A 23,831-nucleotide genomic window follows, 5' to 3' on the forward strand; every position below is an offset into this window, starting at 1 on the left:
ACATGACCTGACTGCCATGACTTTCCTATATTATGGAAAGTGGTTAGTGACTGCATCTGCCAGTTCCTCCAGGACCCTTGGGTGTATCTCTTTTGGTCCCATGGACTTGTATATGTTCAGGTGTCTCAGATGGTCACAAACCTAGTCTTTTCCTACAATGAGTGAGACCATTCTCCTGGTACCTGTCTTGAGATCCAGGTACTTGAGTGGAAAGAAAAATTGCCAGTGAAAACCGAGGTGAAAATGTTATTGAGCCTTTTCCATGCCAGTTGTCACAAGATCCCATCTCATTTACCAGAGGGATACAATTTCTTTTTTTCTCCTTTCCTGATTAACCATACAGAAGTCCTCATTATTCTTCACATTCCTTGCCAAATTTAGCTCCAACTGTGCCTTAGCTTTCCTGATCCCATGTCTGTACTCTTGGGCAACATCCCTATATTCTTACCAAGATGTGTGCCCCTGCTTCCACTGTATATGCATTTGTGCTTTAGTTTGATCAGGAGGCCTGTACTCAGACATGCTGGTGTCCTCTCTTACTTGCCTGATTTCTTGCAAATGGGAACTTGGAACTTTTGTGCTCTAAGAAAGATATCATTCAATAGCTGCCAACTCTCTTCTGCTCCTTTATTCCTGAGGGCATTTTCCTGAAGGGTCACAGCCACTAGCCTGTGAAACAACTGAAAGTTTGATTTCATAACATTCAAAGTCTTAACTATACTTTTCACCTGGCCTATATACTTCAAGATCATGAATTTCACCAGGGCATGATCACTATAGTCCAGGTTACTATGACCTTTTAAGTTTCTCTGAGTTGATGAACAGCAGGTCCAGCAAAACATCTCCTCTGGCTGGTCTTTCTGTCACAACCTGAGCATCTCCTGGACTGCTGGCAGCTTGCTCTGTCATTTTCCAGCAGATGTCAGATATTGGACCAAGTGAAAAATCATGGTGCTCAATTCTGTAGCATGTCACAAAGGAGTCAAAGGGTATTTTCACATCGTCCCCCCCCAAACCCAAAAATATAAGCACCATATATACTTGGCTATTCAAGTTTAGTACCTGATACTCAAACTGCAGCAACATTAATTCTATTTAAGCAAGATCAGGAAAGGAGAGAGGTATTCAAGAGATGCTTAGCTGCTCCTGGAAAAACAGTTAAAATTAATTACTTGCATTATCAACAACCCTTCCAGAACTGAGGAAATATATAGACTTTTAGTGACCTTGGCAATATTCACCATGAGTCCAGAAAGTCTTAATATGTCTGTGACAACATGAGCTCTACAGTGAATTAGGTTATTAGCCTCCTTAATTTGTATCATTACCAACTGTTTACAAAGCCTGTGTTAAGATGGTTGATTAAAAAATATTTTTAACAAACATTTTACAGTTGAATCACAGCAAACCCAACTGCTGTTGTTTTATCTCATGTTTTGTTAAGGAAAATTATATAATTCATAATTTCAATGAATTACACTCAAACTACAACAGAATTACCAGTACTGAATTACTCTACCTGACCTACATGCTTCACCTTCAGCATCTTTGTCTACAAGTCCATCAACATCACTGTGTCTGAAGGTATACATACAACACATTTACCTCCCTGTGAATTCATGTGCAGGTTGTGATTCCAGAAACATAAACATCAGCTCTTTCCAATAGGCCTGTCCATGTGTAAGCCCTTTCCTTTAGATTTAGAAAAATGCCAAATCAGCGGCACTGAGTGCTGAGATGTTTGACTCACTGAAATATAAACATCTCTGTTGGAAATAAGCTAACAGTTAAATAATATAATCATTAACTTATTAAGGTTACCAAAATGTTCTCAGGGAATGTTCTTATTACTCAGGGAAATGCAGTGTTTGCCTGTATATCCCTTGTCAAAAATGTATAAAATGTGTAGTCTCTTGAGAGAGAAGTTGGTCTCTGAATGAGTAATAATGACTCAAAATACCTCTTTTTTTCTGGGCCTTTAAGCATTTAAGTTAATAACTATCAGTATTCCAATGCAAAATTTACAACTTTGAAAGTCAGTTTATAAAGAAGCTTCTGATGTGGCTATGTAAAATTGGTTTTCTGTTTTGGGGTTGGTTTTTTTTTCCTTTTTAGCTCTTCTTCCTTCTGGATTCTGGAGGAAAAGCATTGCCTTCTAACAAGTGCTGCAGAGGTTAATATATTCAGCTTGAATAAAACAAAAAGCATAGTAACATTTGACACACACACAAGGATATGGGAGCACATTAAATGAATGCAAAGAACTGGCAGCTGAAAGGCAACAGTTGCATAATATTACCAGAGTAATGAGAAGTGAGCTACATATTAATAAATATGTGACCTTTTTATCTTGATTATTTAAAAATCGTGTTATTTTAAAAATGAATAAACAAACGCCTTGTTATCCTTACATAAAAACCATAGTTTCACTTGATGGACTATGTAGAATGATTTCTGTATTGGCAAAATGTTATGCTGCTGTACAGGTCACTGTAGCATTACGCACACCAGTCTGTTTCTCTCACTGTTTTAGAATACCACACATCAGGATAATTTAAACTAAAGCCTGAGCTGGAACAAGGGTATGTAAGTGTATTCATTCATACAAAATAAAATTCTAAACTCCTAAAAGACAAATATAATTAAAATCAAAAAAGAAATAAAAGAGAAAAGCTATACAAGTAAGATTGCATTTAAGATTGTTATATACTTTAATGAGACACAGTTTCTTATTTAAAGTTGTAAAGATTTGATTAATGTTTTATTATCCCTATCATTAATAACCATAACTGCAACTTCAGAGGATTCATATTAAGGAGAAAAAAGCAGTAGCTGAAACTGTGAAATAAAAAAAGTGGTCTACAACCTCTCAATTTCATTTTTGTTCTATTATTAATTATTTATCAAATGCTAAAGCCTCTAGGCCAATTCAATATAAGTAATTTATATTATAAAATAAGTGCTGACGGTCAGTTAACCTGCTATGACCTAAATGACTCAGCTTATTATGAGACAATTTATCAACTTTCCAGCAAGAGCTGCATTGTCCCAGGAACTCCCAGCTCCAATCCTTCAGTCTTGCTGTGGATGTGTCTCACAGAGATGAAACCATGAGCTGGCCTGGAGTCCCATGAAGACAGCGGTGCTGTTGCGGGACAGCTGTGCTGGACACAGCACAAGAGGACAACGTTGAGGTGCTTCATCCCTGCCTCATAGACCAGAGGCACAGGAAGAACAGTGCTGCTTGTGCAGTCAAATCTAACTGACAAGGGCATTGGGCACTGTAGCCTAATGTGTTACATGGAGAGCTTTCCCAGCAAATCTGGTAAATTCTGCTTATTGACAAGACTGCAGTAACCCTAGCTGAATCCAGAAATAACATGCTGTAGATTTACTTGTCCCTAGTCTCTCATTTGCCAAACTGAGGGACAAAACTATCCCCCCTTAGTTGGACATTTCTTTTGCAATAACTACCCTGTAAAGCACCAAAGTTGCTGGTTTTCATAAAGGATATAATTTATACAGACACAACAGTAAATACAACAGGCAAAACCGCAGTATATCATTAATATTTCCAGAGTCTGAAATAACTATTGCAACAAATCTAAACCTCTCTTCCCCCTCTGATGTATAAGCTTGGTTACTTGAATGAAAGAGGGGGAAAATGGCCTCACTTTTCTCATAGCAATCATTTGACAAGATGAGGTTTCTTTCCCTGCAGACCAGCAATCAGATACCTCAATTCAAAGTAAAGCTGTGATCGAGGGATGCAGAACTCAGGGAACATCATGCTGTGATAAAGTAAAAGGCATATGGGATGTGTAACAGTTAAGGACAAACAGTCCATGTGTAAATCGTGATGATAATGTTCTTCCTTCTCCCCTATTTATTACTATTTCTATTGCTACAGCTACTATTTGCAGTCCAGGATCTCTTCCTGGCTCCAGCTAAAGTTGAGACTCCATCATAATACACACTCTGCAGACTCAGTTACTATCTTGCAACTGTAGAGAGAAGATACATAAAACATTCAATAAAGGACAAACTATTATTCCTAGTTCACAAATGGGTACCCAAGACTCTGAAAAATCAAGTGACTTGCTGAAGTCCAATGAAATCGGTGGTAGAGACACCAAGTCACCACATCTGTCTCATGTTACACTTCAGTGGTCTGAAATCCAGGATCGTTTTTGCCTGGTTTTGGCATATTTACCATCCATTCCCAAGGACTAAAGCTTGCTTATAGGAGAAACGAGTATCATTCAGAGAACTAATATGGTGTGAAGTCTGAGTATGATATAAAAAAATACCACTTTCTTTTAAAAAATCCAATAAAAAGCCATTAAGGTTTAGAATCAAGCTATGTTCCCGGTAGCTTAATAGGCAATGCAGATTCCTGAAATTAGTGGAGGACTAGAAAAGATAATATGAAAAAGTTGCAGTAGTCTGAAGTAGGTATTTTAAATAATTCAGAGCAGTTTATAGGAGATTTCTCTGCTAATTTGTTCTCTGTTACTAATGGCAGAGGCTTTAAACCTCTTAATTTCACTGGTACCAAAACTAACAAAACTCACATGCAAAATGTGTGCTGCACAAGGAGAAACTTGACTGAGCTCTTATCAGAAAGGACACCTTTGGTGACTGCAATAATCGCCTAGCTAATCTACCATAATAAATCATAGCATATTACTGTTTCTTGGTCTTCGTGAGAGGTCATCTTCAAGTAACTGTGGCACTACATCATATGGTGGGCTCCTTGATTTTCTTTTGAAAAAGTAGGCACATGTTAATATTTATCTTTTATTTATATCTTAAGCTTAGTTTCTGTATTTGAGTACATTCTCTTCAGGACGTATTCAGATGATAGACAATGCATCATTCTTACACTGATCCATTCACAACTATTGTATTAAGAAAGCATTGTGTACTCTGAATAGGTTAATTGGTTGGTAGCTTAATCTAAGTGGGAGACTTGAAAACAATAAGATTTTTTTTTGTAACCAATGGCATTATACACTGAACTACTTCATTCATTTGTGTATGTGTTTTTCTTCTTCTTTTTCATTTCAGAACACTATTTTGCTTTTATTTGCATGGCTTCTGTAAGAACGCTGTTATTAACTTATTAGACTGGAAATAGGTTGGACTGCTTAAGTGCTGCCTGTTTTCTTTCCACTGAATTCTCTGCATGCAATTTAGAATTTTGTTTCTAATAAGATTATCAAGGAAATAATGAAAACCAGTAGGATTGTTCTGCTAGCAAGTTTCCTTGGTGACTAATGAACTAAACAATAATGTTTCCATGGTCAAATTCTGTTTCCAGCTGCAACAGGGAGAAGACAGAAGTAAGTCCCTTGATGCCAATTGATTTATTCTAGATTCAGTATGGTAGATTTAGTTATTGTGATCAGAGAATTTGACTTCACATGTGTCAAAAGTTTAAGGCTTGTTTCTGGTTTGTGGGTCCTTCTTTGAAAAGATGGTATACTATAAAGATATAAAAACCACACAGCCAAGAACCTTCCTTACAGGAGCAAGAAAGTCTCACTTTAACCATGAAGAACAAAATGAGAAAAGCAATCCAAGAGAGACTGATTGTGAGACAGTCTTATATATGTGAAGAATGATGAGTGATAATGCTTTCAATCCAGCATCTTAACTCTGGCTCCAGGGTTCAGTTCAGACTGAGGCATGATCATGATGTGTGATGCTTTCCAACACAAAACCTTACAGTTTAAAAAGGGTCTGGATGGATAATCTACTGGGCAAGGTGGGAAAAAAATTGAGATCATACACCATTCCTCTATAAGACTCAGTAAAACAGAGTACTGTATCTCCTTGGATACACAAAGAAGGTCTAGAACAAGTTCTGGATGGCATAGAATCATAGAATAGTTAATGTTGGAAAGGACCTTAAGATCATCTAGTTCCAACCCCCCTGCCATGGGCAGGGACACATCACACTAAACCATATCACCCAAGGCTTCATCCAACCTGTTCTTGAACACTGCCAGCGATGGAGCATTCACTACCTCCCTGGGCAACCCATTCCAGTGCCTCACCACCCTAACAGTAAAGAATTTCTTCCTTATATCCAGTCTAAACCTCTGCTGTTTAAGTTTCAACCCGTTACCCCTTGTCCTATCACTACAGTCCCTAATGAAGAGTCCCTCACCAGCATCCCTGTAGGCCCCCTCCAGATACTGGAAGGCTGCTATGAGGTCTCCACGCAGCCTTCTCTTCTCCAGGCTGAACAGCCTCAACTTTCTCAGCCTGTCTCCATATGAGAGGTGATCCAGTCCCCTGATCATCCTCGTGGCCCTCCTCTGGACTTGTTCTAACAGTACCATGTCCTTTTTATGTTGAGGACACCAGAACTGCACACAATACTCCAAGTGAGGTCTCACGAGAGCAGAGTAGAGGGGCAGGATCACCTCCTTCAACCTGCTGCTAAAGCTCCTTTTGATGCAGCCCAGGATACGGTTGGCTTTCTGAGCTGTGAGTGCACACTGAAGCTGGCTCATGTTCATTTTCTCATTGACCAACACCCCCAAGTCCTTCTCCATGGGGCTGCACTGAATTTCCTTTTTGCCCAACCTGTAGCTGTGCCTGGGATTGCTCCCACCCAGGTGTAGGACCTTGCACTTGTCATGGTTAAACTTCATGAGGTTGGCATCAGCCCACCTCACAAGTGTGTCAAGGTCCCTCTGAATGTCATTCCTTCCCTCCAGCGTATCAACAGAACCACACAGCTTGGTGTCATCGGCAAACTTGCTGGGGGCACACTCAATTCCATTGTCCATGTCAGCGACAAAGATATTAAACAAGACCGGTCCCAACACCAATCCCTGAGGGACACCACTCGTTACTGGTCTCCAGCTGGACATTGAACCGTTGACCACAACTCTTTGTGTGCAACCATCCAGCCAGTTCTTTATCCACCGAGTGGTCCACCTATCTAATTGATGACACTCCAATTGAGAGACAAGGATGTCATGTGGGACAGTGTTGAATGCTTTGCACATAGCAACTCTTGCCTATATAGATCAAGCAATTAAGTTTAGATAATCATGTGTCAACTGAAGGTCCTTTTCCAGATTATCTATCAGGTAAATCTATCTAAGCTCCTGCTTGTTCCCTCAGGAAAGCTTATTGACAAAGTCAAATCCATGTTGCATTTGCTTGTTCTCTAGGGCTTTTCAGAACAGACAGGGGGATGGTACTAGGGTAAGTAGGTAGCTTCTGGTGCCCCAGTAAGTGAAATGAAGCAAAGAGACTAAAGTGCTGTAGAAGGAACAGTTTAAAGAACTCCCCAAAAGCACCATGTGCTATTCTTCAGCATTTTTCCCTAATGGAGACAGACATTTTAAGGATATTTCCACAACATTTTCTATTAAAGGTAGATAGAAACAGACAAATACATCAGTCAAACTCAAGAGTCTCTTTAACCTCCCTCTATTTCAATTGCAGTTTTGCTTAAGAAACCCAGAGTGTCTTCCCCTTTCCCTCCCTCCTCTGCCTGCCTAAAGACAGAAAGGATTGATGCTACTTCTTCTCTCTTAATTCCAGCATGGTTTTGAACAGCCCACTATGGAAGATCAAATAGTAAAAATCTTTCCACTAGGTGAAGGATATTTTTTCTACACCTGTCTTTCATTGCCATGTGTGGAGATGGAGGATTGACAGCATGCTTTTCTTTCTCTTAAGAATACACTCTCAGTCAAGGACTTGATTAGCACATTTTTGCCAATAAAATGGGCTGTAATTAGCTTTTAATAATCGGTGTGGTTTTGCTATATCAGCATGTGATTTAGACACTTGAGGTATTTTAAAAGCTGTATTCAGGAGCTCAGCCCTCCTATTACATTTGGGGCAAATAAAGCTTTTAGAATAATGTTTGGAAAAGCAGCACCCTGTAAATATAAGGTGGTGTTGCACCATATGGAGACTGGCTTTATGACATATGGTTTGAATTAACAAGTTTAAAACTGTTAGGATCAGTTTTTCTTTCACTGAAGGCAAAAAAAAAAAGAAGAAAAAAGAAAAAACCAAAACCCACAAGATACATACTGTTAAATAAGCTTCAGTAGCGGATACAGACCTAGCTTGTGCCAACATGTGCTACTTCACTCAAAATACTACTTGAGCTATACTAGTTGGTTTGGGGCTTTTTTCCTTTTTTTTAAAGTAAACATTATTGCCAGCTGCAAATGTGTTTTATTACTGTTAGTACAAGGACCATCGTCACCACCACCATCATTATGATTGTGGTCCTCATTAAAATAAATGATTGGCCCCAGTTTTGTATTAAAGCTATTTGAAAAGATAAAGCTGAATGACTGAAGAAAACAAAGGATGGAAGCGGGTCTTCTGATCTCACCTAATTGAATCTTTGTTGGCTGAATTGATCTGAAAAAAGTTCAAAGATCTGGGATTCATATTGCATAAACACTGTTTCATTTAATCAAAACACTCTTTGAAGTACCATGCTTGCAGACCACCTGTAGCTTTGAAATCTGAAATCATGGGAAAGCTTCCCTTATGGTCCACAGTTATGATATGCCAAAGAAAAGTAAAAACAGAAAATTGAGGGGTCCGTTAAAAAAAAACCCAAAACAGCAAAAAGAACCCCAAACCAACCAACCAACCAACCAACCAACCAAACACACACACACCCACACAACTCAAATCACAAAACACAGTGGGACAAGACTGTCATGCTCTGCTTTTCAGCAGTCATCAAGCATTATGTCTTCCATTTGGAATCGTTACCATCCAGTTTAATTTAGAGAAGCTCAGAATTTTCTAAGGACAGGCAAAAACCAGCACAGGATCACTGAATTACAAGTGGTGCATTTATAGCTTGCTATCTATTACTCAACCTGTGTTGGAAAAAGCTATGAACCTGGGCCAATTTTTATTCTCAGTGATTTCAATCTTAGAGAGGAAAAAAGTAAACACTGAAAATTATGTTAGAAGAGATTGAATTTTCTCAGCTGAAGTTTACACCTAACTTGCTGGTATTGTAACTGTAGACCTACAGGACTATAGAGTCTTGTAGACCTACCTGGAAGGTGACAGGCCATTTCTATATTTTTCAGATAATTCCTAATACATCCAAATTCAACCCCCCTCTCCATGCATTTTAATATTTTTCTCAGTTCCACACACCTGTTTTCAAAATCTCATATTCCAGTTAGAACAAAAGAGATCTTCTAAATCTGGCTAGGTTATTTAGCTACATGTTGCTATTAAAATCTTTTGGTTTAGAATATACTATCCTACTGGCTGCATCCTAATACTGCACTATAGTTCTCAACTGCTTAGAAGAAAAGTGGCAAAAACCCAGTGTGTTAGTCTAACTGCAGGATTCACAGCACATTAATTCCTGGGATACTCAGAGCAAACAAATCTCTCTGCTTCTCATTATTTAAACTATAGATTTATTGCAAAGTAAATAGTCAAGTATCTTTTTGTCTATAACTTAGATGTCTCTGTACATGGAACTTCTCAAAACAAGGTACCAATGGCAGAACTCTAAATTTTGAGCAAAATTATTAAATAACAATTCTTTTATTCATAAAAGAGAATAAAACCATACTATTCTTCTGATGCCACTTTGGTGAGAGTGTGTGCCACAGGTCTGTGTGAGTGCAAAATGTTGAGAAACATCAGGGAACAATCCATACCTATGCCACCCATTATGAGTGGTCACACTGAATGACTATACACTGACATGTGTGGTCCACTGGTTGTCTGTAAGAACACAGCAGTTTTCAAATAAACCACTGATCTCATGAACTTTATCTCATTCTACAGAATACAGTGTTATACCACAGAAGATACTAAGGTCTATAAAGTAGAATATATATATGTGCTGTCGGATAATTACATAATACACACATACTATATAAAGGCACTGTGAAAGACCAGAAATGTTTAAAATATTGCTTATTACTTCCTAAGTTCATTGGCATCTTTGTGTTTCATATTCTTCTTCTTCTTGTACTATTAAGCCCAGAATTTAAAATAAAGCAAGCATAATAGTTTTACATGTAAACACATATTGAATACCTACAATATGATGATTCAAAATAATAAGGATACATCTCGTGCATCAACCTAACTTGCATGCGTAAAAAATGCTGATTTCATCATTTCAGAAGAAATGTGGCCCTTAATTTCTTGTACTAGCATGTACACAAAATATGTCTGCACATGATTTTTATATACTTATGCCCTGCACATCACAGTCAACACATGTATTTTGGAGTTGTCAAGCAATGCTAAAAAGCTCATGTACAACAGATTTATTTAATATATAGAGATAATAACTAACTTTATGTTATTCTTTCTGTATAAATGCATAGATAGATAGATGCATAATTTTGGCAAATTAAATCCCTTTCTCTTGATGATAACACATCTGCCAGCAAGTGTGCTCTGTGACAGACATTTGCCCTTCTCTGCATCAATACCTGATAGGCAGAAAAGAGGCAATAACATATTAGCATATCTATTTCCTTCTCTTTCCTCTACAGGTGCTAAATAATTAGTACTGGTTGAATTATTCATTGCAAATAATATTCATTGTGAATTTAGTCTTTTTTTTTTTCTTTTTGTTTTGCTTACAAATCATTCAAGAGGCAATTTTAAATTCTGCAAATATATTCGTTACTCATAAGTATTCAACAAATACTTGGACAAAGCTATTTTGACCTAGAAAAACACTGGTTCCTGTATCAGTTTCTTCAGACAATTATAATACGTAACTGGCCATCAAAAGCAGATGCCTTTGTTTCTCTGTTCTTGTTGGTAGACTTTTATTTAAAAAAAAAAAAAGAAAGTGCTAACTAGCAAATAATCCACACCTGGAATAAGTTTTCTCTCTCATAACCATTTATGAGACTTTTGAGATTGGCTAATAGATATTACAGAGAAGCAAGAAATCTGTGAATATGATAGTGAATCTATTCTTCATTTTGCACTGTCACTGCGCAATAGTTTAAGTGTAACCAAGCACATTTGGATCATAGTAATTACGGTGTGACTGTCTCTGTAGTAGCAGAGTCACAATCTGGAATGAAGCCGTACCAGAAGCAGTAAATATAATGACAATCTAATATAATAGCATAGGCAAAGCTTCATAATAGACTTGATTACAGTTAAGTGGAATAAAGGCAGCTACTTACAAGTGCACATTCTCTCCAGCATTCTGAACTGGAGTTTCCTATCCAACTTCAAAGTTGAGAATGAAGTTTCTTCATAAGGAGTATGAGTTTTACACCAGTGCATGGATATACATGTCACCTATCATTTTAAGATAGGCAGAAACCTCAGAGAATTTAATCTGAGAGAAACTTTAGTAAAATAAAAGAAATTAAAATGTGCTTGTAAGACAACTAGAGGTTATTGTTAGCCTGTTCACAAGTGAGTTAGCCCTAAAGTCTTTATTAAAAAGAAGTTGCTCTCTGATACAGAGTTCCTAAGCAGAAAGAAATCAAGGGCTGTGCACCAAGGAAGGCTATGAACAATTTCTTCTAATCATAAAAAAAAAAAGAGGCAGAAGTAGATCTTAAAATATCTGTCAGTCACTCAGCACTATATTCATCCAGCACAGGAGGACAAATTATAACGAAGTCTATTGCACTCCAGCTCCTTCTGTCCTTATGCATTTTTTTAAAGGCTTCACACTCTCCCTTACATATGAAAAGAGGAAAATTCTGCTGATTTTTTATCACTACGGATGAGGAGAAATTCTGTTCAGTTATGGACATCCTGCAGGTTAACCCCTGCAGAGTCTATTTGCTGAGTCTTGAGAAGGTTACTGGAGCAGAAATATCACCTACCTTTCCATACAGAGTGACTACACGGCTTGAAAAAGTTAACATTTCAAGATTACACAATATTGAGTTCTATGCACAGCCTTCCAACTATGTAAATTCCTTGCATTTTACAAAATGGAATATAATCAGGTGGTCGAATGTCAGTCACCATCCAAATGTAATTGCTTTTTTTGGAAGAAAAAAAAGATTTTGCAATATTCAGCACAACATTCTTCATAATTTTCAGCTAGACCAGTTTTATTTGAAGGCCCTCTGTATTTTAATCTGTTTTAGAAGCACTGCAAAATTATTTTTTTTCTTTAAAGTCACCTTAACTTTTAGTGAGGGCTTTGGTCTTTCTGCTGATGAAGAGCAACAGGGCAACAGAAACATCGCAGAACCCTTGAGCCCACAGATATTATCATTTACCATATTAAGATATATTATTACCCTAAAACACAAACATGGAATTAGCCTCATATCTCTATCCAGCTGCAACAGATATCGATACAAAAATTCCTATAGGTGATTGAATGTATTTAAACAAACAGAAGTGTCTAAATATGAAACACTTCAGCCAATTGCTTCATGACAAAGCCAGGTTCAATATGAAAAGACCTGATGATCAGGTAATTTCACTGACTAGGATACCAGAGAGAATGTAACTAGTAAGAAGACAGCACTTGAAAGTTCTCCCTGTGAGGCTCCTTTAGATGTGAAAGGAAGCTTTCCTTGTTACACAGAGGGGAAAATGTAAAAAAAAAAAATTATAAAATACAATAAAATGAGTCAATTTATTCATATCCACTATTTGCTTGTGGCCATTTATTTGTATTGGATAGTACGAATCCTTCACTGTCACTTAATCTACTAGCTATTTGCTATTGTGCTGAAGATGTCTTTTTTTGATGCATATACAAATGAGCTTGTATTATTGCTCATTTTTAAAAGAAGGATGTGAATAGCAAGGCTGTAGTATTGTTGTGTATTTAATTTCGTCTAACTGGTTATTGCCAGAATGGTCTGCCCTGCTCCTCTAAGCATCTTCTTGTCAGACCAGACATTTTCCTATTTTCCATATGGTAATAACAAAAAATAGTTTGGATCAGCCAGTTCAATTTTGGAGTTAGTTTTCTACAGATTCAGGGAATAAGAATCTATTATTCTTATATCTCTCTATTTATCAATAGATATAGATTAGATATAGATATATAGACATGTATATGTAGATATACCTATATCTATATATAGAATCGTAGAATCATAGAATAGTTAGGGTTGGAAAGGACCCTAAGATCATCTAGTTCCAACCCCCCTGCCATGGGCAGGGACACATCACACTAAACCATATCACCCAAGGCTTCATCCAACCTGTTCTTGAACACTGCCAGCGATGGAGCATTCACTACCTCCCTGGGCAACCCATTCCAGTGCCTCACCACCCTAACAGTAAAGAATTTCTTCCTTATATCCAGTCTAAACCTCTGCTGTTTAAGTTTCAACCCATTACCACTTGTCCTGTCACTACAGTCCCTAGTGAAGAGTCCCTCACCAGCATCCCTGTAGGCCCCCTCCAGATACTGGAAGGCTGCTATGAGGTCTCCACGCAGCCTTCTCTTCTCCAGGCTGAACAGCCTCAACTTTCTTAGCCTGTCTTCATATGGGAGGTGCTCCAGTCCCCTGATCATCCTTGTGACCCTCCTCTGGACTATTTCCAACAGTTCCATGTCCTTTTTATGTTGAGGACACCAGAACTGCACACAATACTCCAAGTGAGGTCTCACGAGAGCAGAGTAGAGGGGCAGGATTACCTCCTTTGACCTGCTGCTAAAGCTCCTTTTGATGCAGCCCAGGATATGGTTGGCTTTCTGAGCTGTGAGTGCACACTGAAGCTGGCTCATGTTCATTTTCTCATTGACCAACACCCCCAAGTCCTTCTCCATGGGGCTGCACTGAATTTCCTTTTTGCCCAACCTGTAGCTGTGCCTGGGATTGCTCCCACCCAGGTGTAGGACCTTGGACTTGTCATGGTTAAACTTCATGAGGTTGGCATCAGCCCACCTCACAAGTGTGTCAAGGTTCCTCTGAATGGCATTCCTTCCCTCCAGGGTATTAACCGAACCACACAGCTTGGTGTCATTGGCAAACTTGCTGAGGGCACACTCAATTCCATTGTCCATGTCAACGACAGAGATGTTAAATATGACTGATCCCAACACCGATCCCTGAGGGACAGCACTCATTATTGATCTCCAGCCGGACATCGTGCCATTGACCATAACTATTTGCATGTGGCCATCCAGCCAGTTCTTTATCCACTGAGTGGTCCTCCTATATAATTGATGTCTCTCTAATTTAGAGACAAGGATGTTATATCTATAATAAAAATAAGGGAGGCTGTGGAGATCAGGACTGCAGTTTTCAGCAGCATCTGCACTAGCTAAAAAGGAATGTGAAACTGCACCTTCTGGTTTTGGGTGCTTAGTCATGTTGGAGTACACTGCAAGACATCTCAAGAGAAATACCTTCATTCACTCCAGAAACTCATTTCCAAGGGTGCAAATTTTGTAACTTCCAGCCCCTCTTAATGGTATGGGTATAATTGTGCTTAGCATGAGTGTGTTTTGAGAAGAAATTAAGAAAACAGATGTAACTGCAGGACTGCTGAAGCCTTCAGACAGGAGTTGGTAGAAGCAGGTTTATACCAGAATCTCATACCAGCAGCATGACACTGGCTAATTAAGTTCTCTGGCACTTCCATAAGCTTCATCCTGACACACTGCATGTTGCCAGGCCTACGGAACTGAGGCTCAAGAGCCTGTGTCTCTGGTTCAAGCCATCTTGGTGGTGTTTCTCCTAAAGTAAGGATCAGCAATGCTGTCTCCAGCTGTGCTTAAGCTCTGTGAAGCTAAAGGATTTCCAGCTTGTAATTGGAGCTCATTCCTATGTATTTAACACAGTTTTTTCTTTTCAGTTCTTTGATCACACCAGGTCCTATCAATGTTCGACCTCAGATGACACATTATGCCAGTAGCCTCTGAAACCTGGAATACTTTTATGTGAGGTTTTTTTAAACCTCCAAAAATTTCTGCATTAAAAGATTGGTTTACTTTTGACTAGCTAATTGACAAAAGCTGGAGACAAGGCTTATGTCCATTGCACTGAGACAGGTTTTTGAATACAATTTATGTTGAGCTGAGGCCAGAATTTATTTTCTTTATCCATCCCTTGTGATTATTTTATACAATGAAGCTGTATCTAGTCTTGCTTTTATTTGCATGGACTCAGCAAAACTATGTTTTTCTGACCACACAATATAATGCTGTATTCAGTGATGTCCTCTATGAAGGGACATGAAGGCTGATAATCCTGCAATGGTGTCATTTATATTGGCCAGAGCTCTGAGTTTAACTTATCCCAAGACATGCCATCTGTGAAGAAGAGTTGAAATTCTATGACACAACAGAGCAATTTACCTAACCCTCTCTGTAAATTTCATGTGTAATTCTAATCTTATATATGCATTTTTAACTATTTTTCATTTTCCTTCTGAAAATGGCAATAGTAAAATAACCTCTTCATGTGTGGGATTTCATATTGTATATTTGTGTGTCCTTGGGCATTTTATCAAGATATTTTCTTTTTCCATATTGTTCTAATGAGCAAACTCCTGGTCTTTATAAGTAAGATAAAAATAATAATAAAAAAAACCCCCACAAACCCTCATTTGAACCAACATTAGCTTTAAAACTCATCACTGGAAATATCAGTTGTATACCAAGCCTGGTAGGTGAGGTTTAATCTAAAGTGCTTTTTATTAGTAATGGTGATAGTGGTTTTGTTGCTATCCTAGAACACAGGCATCTTGACAACTGTTAGACTTGTTTTGGAGTTATCATTCACAAGCACATATGCACATTGTCTGCACTGTATTAGCAAGTAGCCAGTTTATTGCAATGATAATTTGAAAAAAGTCTAAATCCAAGAAGTTCTATAGAGGGGATAGAGTGAGCTACCTTGCTCTTTTCCATGTTAGCGTCAGATCTTTTGGCAAATACAAGTAAAAACCAGATGGGAGTTTCTGGGATCATGACTATAGTGCTAGAGATTAATATTGGTCTGTTAGGGTTTTTTTTTCATATATATTACAGATGATTCAGGGCCTTGGGCAACCTGATCTAGTGGGAGGTGTCCCTGCCCATAGCAGAACTAGATGATCTTAAGGTCCTTTCCAACCTAAATTATTCTGTCATTCTATGATTCCTTCTGTCGTGGTTTAAACCAAGTCCCCCAGCTCCCGGAGAGTTAGGAAGGAAAATCCAAAGAATGTAGCCCCCATGGATTGAGATAGGAACGGTTTAATTGCTAAGGCATAACACAAAATCCCTACTGCCATTTACTACTACAAATAATAATGATAAAGCCAATAACAAGCGAAAAGAATACAAAACCCCACAAACCACCGACCCATAACCCACTCCACCCTGCCTGGCCAAGCACTGCGTGCTCTCTCCTCCATTTTCCTCCAGCGCTCCACCCTTCCTGCTCTCTCTCTCCCAGTATGCATCCTCGGCATCACGTGCTGTGGTATGGAATACCTCATTGGCTAGCCTGGGTCAGGTGTCCTGTCTCTCCTTCCTCCCGGCCTCCCCCCCTCCACCTGGCTGGAGCACATGCTCAGAAAAAGCCTTGAACAAAAACACCCTCAAAACATGCTCGATATCAAGCAACTGTTCCCAGCCCAGAAGTCAAAACACAGCACTGCACCAGCTACAAGAAGGAGAAAAATGACTGCCACGGCTGAACCCATGACACCTTCTAATGTTAAAAAATCCAGACTCATTTGTAACCTAGTTGAGAGAACAGTTTTCATAATTTCTTCACTATGAAGAAAAATGATGGGCAAAGTAAAGTTCTCCCTGTGTTCCATCCCTGAGACAGTAGCCTGTTCTCTATATGTAAAAAGATTTTAATTGTTTGAAATGTGAAAGAGAACCTGACTGTAATTTGCTTTCTGCTTTAATAAATTCTTATATCATGTAGTCAGATAAAAACTTCATAGCTGAAATGCTACTCAATTCTGCTTTCCTTTAATGTTGATTTTACTAACCCTTACATTCTTTCTACCTAGATACAAAATTACAAGGAAATATCTATTTATACTACAGAATGGCCAGAGCCAGGCAAATAACTTTATATAATTAATAAATTAATATATAAATTTTAAGAGTGACACATCTGTAAAGCTTTCTAAATGTCTCAAGTATTCATTTGCATCGCTGAGAAACAATGAAAAAAATAATAAAAGTGGGAACTAATGGATATTTTATTTGGGGAGATATCACGAGTCTTCTATAACAGGAAATAAATGTTTACGAATGTTTACAAAATTAATCACACCTTGAATTACTTTCCTACTCACCTGAATCATGCAAAACATCTCCAGGATCTTGGCTGCTATCGCTGAAAATTCGAACATAGTAGACTTTTAAATATACAATGTGGTCTACTTACTGATTTTTATTTGTGATTTCAAGTCCTTTAAAATAGACATGGAAACTATTCTTTAGTAGAAAGCAATGACTAAGTATTTTGTATCTCACACATAACTACTAGATACTCCATAGAGACTGCAGCAGTACAGTTATACAGTGAGCTCACCAGATTTAATGAAGAGTCCCTCACCACCACATGGTACTTGTGTTTTATTATACAATGAATATGTATATGTGAAAGCCATAGCACTAATTTGTCATGTATTATTTCATAGTATGTATTACCATATGTAAAAGTAAATATAATAAATATCACAGGCATATAAAACCCCAAATTCTAGCAAAATCAGCTGCCAATACATAGATCTTGAAAATGCCACTAATACACTTACTGCAATTCTTTGAAAAAATGGTTAAATAGATATCTGATTATATGAAAAAGGCAAAATGAAATAAGAGGAAAAAAAAAGGAAAAGCTGATTCCTTTACATAGATAGGAGCTGAAAAACAGCTCTTACAATAAGAAGTCAAGCAGCTCAACCTACTCGATTCATCAAAAAGGCAGATAAGAAAGAATTTGAACACTATGTTTATAAAAGCAGAAACAATACTGGAGCAGGTGAGGGGCTTTTCAATCTAATAGAGATATTAAAAGATATATTAGCAGGAAGATGATATTAGCTTCAGCCTTGAAATAAAACTCAGTGTCCTAGCGGAGAAGGTAATTAAACATTGGAATAGCTTACTAGGTGCAAGTACAGCCACCATTGACTGGAATATTTCATATTAGAGCCTTCAAAATGCTGGTGTTGAATAACATTTCCACAAGAAAAGCTGCCTGTATTTTCTGATTAGATGGCTATGTTTTTACCCTCTCATCTTTGGTACTAATAAACCAATAGCTGTTAAACTCTTTCATCATTTCCTTCCTTTACAGAAGATCAAGAAGTTTTGCATTGCCATCATGGCATTTTCAACTTTACATTAGTACATAAAATACAATGAAATCTCATGCTGGTAAGCAGAGTCATCTCCAAAAGCCTGGAAGGACTAAGGAATTGACCAATTATATTCCCATGCTTAGGTTTGCTAGGATTGTTAGACTTGATGCAAGGAAAGAATTTTTCTACCAATGTGTATTAGATGGGGTTTTAGAATGGTTTTTTTAAAGTCTTTGCACCATAAGGGATAGAATTCCCAGGAACTGTCTTCAGATTGTTATGGGGCTTAGGATTTTAAATATATGTGTCTACATGTAAGGTAGTAATTTCCATATACTTAACAAAGAACCAACCCAGGCAGTTCAGGAAGGCCAGGATGTAGAGGTTACCCCCAAATTTTCTAGGAATACATGAGCATAACACGTTTAAACATCTGACATGGGAGGGCTCTGGGGATTGGTAGCACCCTGGTATCACCCGCTCTCTTTGAGAGACGCAATTTCAGTTAAACCCAATTTGTTGGACTCAGTAAATGGACAGCTACAATTCTGAGAAAATTAATGGTGGATAATACATAAGAGATAAGATTAAAAGATCTCTTTTGGCTTTAAATGATATTATGGTTGTTCAACCCTGAAATGCAGGTTGGCAACACAGTCTTTTTGTCAGAGGATATTGCTGATATTGCTGCCTTAAAAAGAAAGTAGAATGAAAATTCACAAAGTATTTCTTTTCACAGTTGTTTATTTAGATGTCAGAATTATGGTCCTGCCCAGAACACAGGTAGACTTATTGTTTTTTTCTTCTAGAAACAAGAAGCTCCTCTTCAGTAAACTTTATCTACAGGATGTACAAGTTCTGAAGATTAGGCTATTCTTTGAACAAGCTGTCCTAGAAGTTGTTTGTTGAAAATGTGCCCCAAGAAATTGATTTTCAAAGACTACCCCAGGGAAAACAAATGCTTCCAAAAGTACTTAATGATGCTTACCATCTATATAGATTTTTGTTTTCAGAGCACAGTCTAAACACTCACAGTTAACATTAATTACATTACCATTTGTGAAGTGGCACCATTTTGAGGTGCAAAAGCTCAGACATCCTATTTTTCATGAAATACTGAAGCTTGGAATTTGCAAAGCTGTAATGGAAGCGAGTTTTTTGATTCTCCAGATAACACACTCATGATCTCAAAATCAGTCCATGAGTCAGCCCCCGACTGAAGTGTCTCTCTAGAGGCTGTCAGCTTGATTGGCTTCATATTGTCTCACACAAAAAGAAAGTCTGACCAAAAGCTTCCTAACACACACATGTAGAATCGTAGAATCACAGAATAGTTAGGGTTGGAAAGGACCTTAAAATCATCTAGTTCCAATCCCCCCTGCCATGGGCAGAGACACCTCACACTAAACCATGCCACTCAAGGCTTCATCCAACCTGGCCTGCACTGCCAGGGATGGAGCATTCACAACCTCCCTGGGCAACCCATTCCAGTGCCTCACCACCCTAACAGTAAAGAATTTCTTCCTTATATCCAGTCTAAACCTCTGCTGTTTAAGCTTGAACCCGTTACTCCTTGTCCTATCACTACAGACCCTAATGAAGAGTCCCTCACCAGCATCCCTGTAGGCCCCCTTCAGATATTTGAAGGCTGCCATGAGGTCTCCACACAGCCTTCTCTTCTCCAGGCTGAGGAAAAGCTTGCTGAGGGCACACTCAATCCCACTGTCCATGTCACCAACAAAGATGTTGAACAAGATCGGTCCCAACACAGATCCCTGAGGGACACCACTTGTTACTGGTCTCCAGCCGGACATTGAGCCATTGACCACAACTCTTTGAGTGCGACCATCCAGCCAGTTCTTTATCCACCGAGTGGTCCACCTATCAAATTGTTGTCTCCCCAATTGAGAGACAAGGATGTCATGTGGGACAGTGTCGAGTGCTTTGCAGAAGTCCAGGTAGATGACATCAACTGCTGCACCCCTGTGCATCAATTCCATAGCCCCATCATGGAAGGCTACCAGATTGGTCAGGCAGGATTTCCCCTCAGTGAAGCCATACTGGCTGTCACCAAGCACCTTGTTGTTTTTCATGTGCCTTAGCATGCCTTCCAGGAGAATCTGCTCCAAGATTTTGCCAGGCACAGAGGTGAGACTGACTGGTCTGTAATTCCCCGGGTCATTCATTTTCCCCTTCTTGAAAATGGGGGTTATATTTCCCTTTTTCCAGTGGTCGGGAACTTCACCTGACTGCCATGAGTTTTCAAATATGATGGCCAGTGGCTTTGCAACTTCATTCTCCAGCTCCTTCAGGACCTGTAGATGGATTTCATCAGGTCCCATGGACTTGTGTACATTCAGGTTCTTAAGATGGTCTCGAACCAGATCCTCTCCTACAGTGGGACTAGGGTCTTCATTCTCACAGTCCCTGCGTCCCCCTTCCAAGACTTGTGTGGTGCGGTCAGAGCATTTGCCATTGAAGACTGAGGCAAAGAAGTCAATTAGAACCTCAGCCTTCTCCAAATCCAGGGTAGCCAGTTCTCCTTATAGCTTCCAGAGGGGGCCTAAATTGTCCCTATTCTGTTTTTTATTCACTACATACCTATAGAATCCTTTCCTGTTATCCTTAACATCCCTAGCCAAGTTTAATTCTAACTGGGCCTTAGCTTTCCTAACCTGATCCCTAACATCCTGGACAACGTCCCTGTATTCATCCAGGCTGCCTGTCCTTGCTTCCACCTTTTAGAAGCCTCTTTTTTCCTGTGAGTTTTTCTCAGCAGCTCCTTATCCATCCAAGGAGGTCTCCTGGCCCTCCTGCTGCACTTCCTTCTAGTTGGGATGTAACACTCCTGAGCTTGTAGCAGGTGATCCTTGAATATCAAACAACAGTCTTGGCCCCCCCTGCCTTCTAGGGCTATATCCCACAGAACCTTGCTAAGCAGGTTCCTGAAGATGCCAAAGTCTGCTCTCTTGAAGTCCACGGCAGTGATCTTGCTGTATGCTCTTCTCACTGTCCCGAGGATCTCAGATTTGACTATCTCTTGACTGCTGCCTCTAATGTGCACTGATCTTGCCAGAATTACAGATGGAGACTTGAGAGTTCCCCACTAAATACTGAGCTCTTTTCATGTGACCTACCTGCCAAATAGGTATATAAATAATTCAAAGAAAGATCCCTATTTCATCAGAGAAAAAGAAGGAAAGGAAAAAGGAAAGGAAAAAGAGAAAGAAAAGGTTGTTGGTGGTGTTTTTTTGTTTGTTTTTTTTTCCCTAAAGATATTTGCTTTGCTATATATCCTTTGTTACAGAAGAAGAGGGGAAGCAAACAAATCATTGAGGTGAAATGACTTTTTAGCACTAAAAGTGAAATGAACTCTAGAGAACGAGTGAGAGTTTTTCTGTGACTTCAATCCCAGCCATTCAGATGCTAGCCAGGCCTCTTGATCTCAATGAACTGTGGAGAAAATTTGAATATGAAATTTTTACTACAGAGTTCTTGCAATGCTATCTCTGTCACGGCTAGGTCGAAGCTTATAAAACACATTCAATTGAACACTGTTTTAAAAATTTAATCTGACAAATCTTTCTGAGGTTTGGATTTGTTTCTAAGTAAAAGTTAGTGTGATTAATAACAGAAAATCATTTCAGGGTGTTCTGTGCCTTCCTTGCTGTCTTTCTGTCAATGTGCTTCTGAATTGATGATTTGTTTTAATAAGTTTCCTCTTGGTGGTTGCTGAGAAAAAGGCATATGCTAACAAGGAGATGGTGTCACCATCTATACAGAAAGAGCTATCAAACATACATGCTGAACAAACAGGAAAATTATCTGTGTCATTTGCGGTCATTGTAGAACTATTTGTCACAGAAGCAGGTAGAGCAGTTTCAAAGAGAAGTTCAGTTTCAGAGTTACACTGTCCCTTTTATTTCTGTAGGGGGTTCATTCAAAAAGACACACTCTGCAGGACCAAGTAGAAAAAGCTTCGATTAGGGCTGTACAGTATGTGACTAAAGGATTTGTTAACCTTAGCGCTTCAAAGCACAGTTGAAAATAAGATTCAAATGGGCTCTTTCTTTTGTGGTTCTGTAGTGATAAACGAGTTTTCCATGCACCAGTGCTCATGATTACTACTTCTCCAACGTTGTGACTCTGGATGAACGCTAGATCAGTCTAAGTAATGTCCAGCTCATTTCATCCATACTAAATAATGTATGTCAGGGCAGGCCTCTCCATTTTGTTTAGGAAAGAACTGCAAGTGTAGTCATAGCTTTTCTGGGATTATATCATCAATCTTCAGGTGCTCCAAAGAACTTGCAAGCCTTTACCAGTAAAGAAGGGAAGGGAACAATCAATGGGTAATCAATATTTTTTGTTGGTTGTTTTTTTTTCTCAAGAGAAATATATGCATTTAAACTTAAAGAATGGTTTGCTTTAAGCTTCACTCATTAGCTGTGTTTTAAAACCCTTATACTTGAATCTCTGAAGAAGCTTACTTCCTAATGATCAAGTTTATGAATTAGTGGAATAATTCATGGCATGCCCTTAGGATCAATACTTTTAAATGTGCCTGTGGGTAACATCACTCACATGATTTATCCCAATATAGCAAATGGAATTATTAAAATACTTGAAGTTATCCACAGGTGTAACTGCTTAACAGACCTTTTACTGTTCATATGAAAATGAAATATCCATTTTGTTGCTGGAGCCCACTACACACATTACATTTAGGGTTCTGACAACAGTGCATCATTAGAAGCATTAGGTAGTTATTCCTCTCCTCTCTTAGGATAAGAAAGAACTCCCAAGTTTTACTCTTCCTCAGGAATGAACACATTCCACAAAAGGTACTGTGACAGCTCTCTCCTTCAGAGTTTATATGAGCCATCATTTCCATGATTTGTCTGTAACTGATAGCTGTTGGTCCTGTGGAGTTATTGCTTGATTCAGGACATTGTAACCTGATGGCTTCTTTTTCCTCTTCAGGAGCTCCAATGCAAGTCTAATAATTCAGAGCCTAAAAAATTTAGACCCTTGCCTTTGCTACTTGATTTATGCTGCTGGTTTATGCATACCCTATTGATAGCTTAATTTAGTCAGTCTGTCTGCCTATCTGGTTGTCTACCTATCCTATTCTATTATTTTCTACAGACAAAGACTTGTTCCTAGCTTTTAAGCCCTAGCACATATCCATCAGTACACTTCCCAGAAAAAGGAACTTTAATATTGTAATAAACATATTGGCAACATCCAGGAAACGTTTGCATTATTTTTATATAAATGCTACATATATCTTGCATGCATCTGAATAATATAGATTTACTTCACTTTCTGTAAATTACATCAGTCTTCCTACATTTGCAGTAATATTCAAAGGAATCTGTAAAATAAAAAATGACAAGTAACAATGGAGTTAAGATAATAATGGCTGGGCAATGAAAGAGGATCTATCTAGACTCAAATAGTTTATAGAGTTTTCTAAAAGCTACAGCCTAAAAGAAAGGGGATTAGGATTTCTAGAGAAGTAATTTAGGTGAATTAGACTTGAGCACATTGGATTCTTAGCTAGTCTT

Source organism: Melopsittacus undulatus, chromosome 2, assembly GCF_012275295.1.
Source record: "Melopsittacus undulatus isolate bMelUnd1 chromosome 2, bMelUnd1.mat.Z, whole genome shotgun sequence".
NCBI classification, from domain to species: Eukaryota; Metazoa; Chordata; class Aves; order Psittaciformes; family Psittaculidae; genus Melopsittacus; species Melopsittacus undulatus.